The 4,007-nt window shown below is 40.3% G+C and overlaps 1 protein-coding gene across 2 annotated transcripts in view; it reads left to right on the top strand.

The window, feature by feature from the left end:
* Window positions 1–4,007, top strand: part of ZNF568 (zinc finger protein 568) — an 82,225-nt gene that overhangs the window by 251 nt on the left and 77,967 nt on the right. For both annotated transcript variants that reach the window (XM_009435427.4, XM_063801520.1), the window contains exon 2: window positions 972–1,041. The gene's annotated coding sequence lies outside the window, so the exon portion shown is untranslated. The remainder of the gene's footprint in view (window positions 1–971; window positions 1,042–4,007) is intronic.

Genomic DNA, 4,007 nt, shown 5'->3' with positions numbered 1-4,007 from the left:
GTGAGTGGTTGCAGTTGATGGGACAAAAAACTGTGATGGGAGTTAGTGTGGGTGTGTGGTTGTGTGTGTGAGTGTGACGGCACGAATAATCTGATGGGGTGATTGTGATATTTGGTTGCGCGGGATTATGATGAAATGTGTGATATGTGTGTGATGATGATTAAGGCTGTAGTGAGTGTGAACGTGGCGAAGTGTGCGTGATTGTAATATGTCTAGTAGTTCTTGTCTTGAGCTGGCCTTTCTGTAGCATTTGGCATAGTTGGTAACGGCTTGAAAAACACTTATTTGTTTTCTACTGATCCTCCCTCCTTCTTGGCCACTCCTCTGTAGTCTCCTTTGCTGTCTTTTTTACCCTAGTAGCCCTTGGCCCTTTGTAATTTTCCACTATTCCTTGGTGAACTTTTCAGGTTCATTATTATCTTATGACTTGCTGCTTTTATTTGCCATGATAATAATTATATCTAAAAACCACCCCTGAACTCAATGCCATACAACAGCAAGTCCTTACTCTCCTGTTCACAGGCTTGCGCATTGACTGTGTTCAGCTGATCTAGGTGGGGCTTGGCTGAGTGGATAGGCTGCGTGACGAGTTAAGATCTGCTCCGCATGTGTTCTTTCAGGGTCTCAGGCCAAAAGGACATTTGTTGCCAGGTCATGCTCTGCTCCTGATGGGTCACCAGAGCGCAAGAGAGATTGCCTAAACCAGAGCAAGTCACATGGCTAAGCCTAAAATCAATTATGCCCACAGTTGGAGAGCAAAGTTACCTCGCAAAGAGTATGAATAATAATCTATTAGAGGGTGTGAGGAATTGGACTAAAATTCCAGTCTACCACCTTAAGAAACATACCTCTTTATCCTGGTGAATGCCTTTTAGTCCGGGTTCTCTTTTGTCTGATAATATTGCTTTTCAAGTTTTATTGTATTTCTTAAGAATTTCATTTTCTAACCCCCTTGTGTCTTTATGTTTCAGATCTGTGTCTTGTAAAGAGCATATTGCTGGGCTTACATCCGTTTATCTTGTTTGACTGTTATTTTAATAGGTGAGTATAGTTCAGTGGCATTTATCATGATTGCTCATAAAAAATGTTTTATTTTCTATTACGCCTTAAACATTTTTGATTGACATATAATAGTTGCACATATATCTTTTTTTATTGTGCAAATTCACCTTATCCCTTTTTCTCCCCTAGTTTGGTTTCTGCTATTATCCTTTTATTTTTAATATGCATGCTTAACAAAACTCAACCTTAAGACTTTAAAATACTTGAACTCCAAAATATCCGCCAATTTCTGTGTTATTCTTGTCTGATTATTATTTTCTTCTAGTTTTTGTTGTTGTTGTTGTTTTGTTTTGTTTTTTTTGAGACGGAGTCTCGCTCTGTCACCCAGGCTGGAGTGCAGTGGCACGGTCTCGGCTCACTGCAAACTCCGCCTCCCAAGTTCAAGCGATTCTCCTGCCTCAGCCTCCCGAGTAGCTGGGACTACAGACGCGCCACCACGCCCGGCTGATTTTTTGTATTTTTAGCAGAGACAGGGTTTCACCATGTTAGCCACCATGGTAGATCTCCTGACCTCGTGATTTGCCGACCTCAGCCTCCCAAAGTGCTGGGATTACAGGCGTAAGCCACCATGCCCAGCCTATTCTCTTCTAGTTTTAAATCCCCAAATTAGTAGTAGTAGCTCATTTATTCTATATACAGTTCGTATCCAGGAGGGGTTGGTTTCAAGACCCCCCATGGATACCAGAATCCACAGATGCTCAAGTCCCTACATCCTTCTTTATACATTAAATCATCTCTAGATTATTTGTAATACCTAATATAATGTAAATGCTATGTAAATCATTGTTACACTTTATTGTTTAGGGAATAATGAGAAAAAAATCTGTACTGTACGTGTTCAGTACAGACACAACTGTAGTAGGCCTAACTGTATTTTTTATCTGAGGCTGATTGAATCTGAGGATGCAGAACCTGTGGATAAGGAGGACCAACTGTATACATACATGTATATTTAATTGTGGTAAAATACACAACATAGAATTTACCATCTAAACCATATATAAGTGTACAGTTCAGTGGCATGAAGTACATTCACATTGTTATGGTACCGTCACCACCATCCATCCAGAGAACTCTTCTTCTTGCAAAACAGAAACCCAGTACCTATCAAACAATAACTCTGTACCCGCCCCTTTCCCCCGGCCTATGGCATCTACCATTCTACTTTCTGTCTCTGAATTTGACTATTCTAAATACTTCATATAAGCAGAATCATATGTTGTTTGTCCTTTTGTGACCCTGATTTAACTTAGCATAATGTCCTCAAGATTCATCCATGTCAGCATGTATTGGAATTTCCTCCTTTTTTAAGGCCGAATGATAAGTATGTCATATATGGATAAATATTTTGTTTATCAATTTATTCATCATTGGACACTTGGGCTGCTTCTACCTTTTGGCAATTGCAAGTGACACTGCTACAAACATGGGTATACAACTATCTGAGTCCCTGCTTTCAGTTTTTTATATATACATGTGGTAATGTCTGTTTTTAATCTTTGATTGTCATAGTGTTTTCGATAATGACTGAACCATTTTATCAGCATATTTTTGAGCACCTACTATGAATATCAAAAACAGACAAAAATAAGTCCTTGTTTTCATGGAATTTATGTTGAGGGGGTGGGTGGACAGTATATATAACTAAATTATAGTCATGTGCCATATATGTATGGACTATATACATATATGACAGTGGTCCTGTAAGACAGTGGTCCTCAGCCTTTTTGGCACCAGGGAGTGGTTTTGTGGAAGACAATTTTTCCAGGGACTGGGGGGTGGGAGGGTTATGGTTTCAGGATGAAACTGTTGTCCCTCAAATCATCAGGCATTAGAGTCCTATAAGGAGCAAGCAACCTATATCCCTCTCATGCACAGTTCAAAAGAGGGTTCACACTCCTGTAAGGCTGTAATGCCACCACTGATCTGATAGAAGGTGGAGCTCAGGTGGTAATACTCACTCATCTGCTGCTCACTTCCTGCTGTGTGGCCTGGTTCCTAACCAGGAACCAGTACTGTACCAGTACCGGTACGTGGCCCAGGGGTTGAGGACCCCTGCTGTAAGATTATAATGGAGCTGAAAAATTCCTGTCACCTAGTGACTTTCTAGCCAATATAACACTGTAGCACAATACCATTACTCATGTGTTTGCAGTGATGCTGCTGCAAACAAACCTACTCTGCTGCCAGTCATATAAAAGTATAACATAAAATTATGTACAGTACATAATACTTGGTAATGATAATAAATATGTTACTGGTTCATGTGCTTACTATACTATACTTTTTATCATTACTTTGGAGCATATGCCTATTTATTTAAAAAAAGTTAACTGTAAAACAGCCTCAGGTCCTTCAGGAGGTATTCCAGAAGAAGGCATTGTTGTCATAGAATGTGATAGCTCTGTGTGTGTTATTGTCCCTGAAGATCTTCCAGTGGGGCCAGATGTGGAGGTGAAAGCCAGTACCAATGATCCTGGACACTGTGTAGGCCTAGGCTAATGGGTGTTTGTGTCTTAATTTTTAACAAGAAAGTTTAAAAAGTTAAAAAAAAATTTTTTAAGAAGATAGCTTATAGAATAAGGATATAAAGAAAAAATATTTTTGTACAGCTGTACAATGCATTTTAAGCTATGTGCTACTACAAGAGTCAAAAAGTTTTAAAAAATTGAAAAGCTGGCTGGACGCAGTGGCTCACCCCTATAATCCCAGCACTTTGGGAGGCCGAGGCGGGTGGATTACAGGAGGTCGAGAGTTAGAGACCAGGCTGACCAACATGGTGAAACCCCGTCTCTACTAAAAATACAAAAATTAGCTGGGCGTGGTGGCAGACACCTGTAATCCCAGCTACTTGGGAGGCTGAGGCAGGAGAATCACTTGAACCCAGGAGGCTTAGGTTGCAGTTAGCCAAGATGGTGCCTTTACTCAAGCCTGGGTGACAGAAT

The sequence above is a fragment of the Pan troglodytes genome, chromosome 20 (assembly GCF_028858775.2).
Source record: "Pan troglodytes isolate AG18354 chromosome 20, NHGRI_mPanTro3-v2.0_pri, whole genome shotgun sequence".
NCBI lineage: Eukaryota > Metazoa > Chordata > Mammalia > Primates > Hominidae > Pan > Pan troglodytes.
The sequence above is the reverse complement of the archived record's forward strand: the minus strand, read 5'-3'. Positions and strand labels throughout refer to the sequence as shown.